The sequence below is a fragment of the Corvus kubaryi genome, unplaced genomic scaffold (genome assembly GCF_017639235.1).
Source record: "Corvus kubaryi isolate FWS band 111438036 unplaced genomic scaffold, C.kubaryi_AGA036_p1.0 37133, whole genome shotgun sequence".
Taxonomy (NCBI): Eukaryota; Metazoa; Chordata; class Aves; order Passeriformes; family Corvidae; genus Corvus; species Corvus kubaryi.
Window position 1 is genome coordinate 385,063 of NW_024581034.1, and position 245 is coordinate 385,307.

Consider the following 245-nt stretch of genomic DNA (forward strand, 5'->3'; position numbering starts at 1 on the left):
CTTCTCCCATTTTTTTCTCTTCTTCTCCCATTTTTTTCTCTTCTTCTTCCATTTTTTCTCTTCTTCTTCCATTTTTTTCTCTTCTTCCTTCCATTTTTTTCTCTTCTTCCTTCCATTTTTTTTCTCTTCTTCTCCCATTTTTTTCTCTTCTTCTTCCATTTTTTCTCTTCTTCTTCCTTCCATTTTTTCTCTTCTTCTTCCTTCCATTTTTTTTCTCTTCTTCCTTCCATTTTTTTTCTCTTCTT

At 31.4% G+C, this 245-nt stretch overlaps 2 protein-coding genes across 7 annotated transcripts in view; one reads left to right on the plus strand and one right to left on the minus strand.

Annotated features, from left to right (window-relative positions):
- The window catches only part of LOC121661312 (phosphatidylinositol glycan anchor biosynthesis class P), a 21,321-nt gene that overhangs the window by 7,691 nt on the left and 13,385 nt on the right, over window positions 1–245 (minus strand). The window lies entirely within an intron of this gene.
- TTC3 (tetratricopeptide repeat domain 3) overlaps window positions 1–245 on the plus strand; it is a 42,651-nt gene that overhangs the window by 4,620 nt on the left and 37,786 nt on the right. The gene's annotated exons all lie outside the window — the stretch shown is intronic.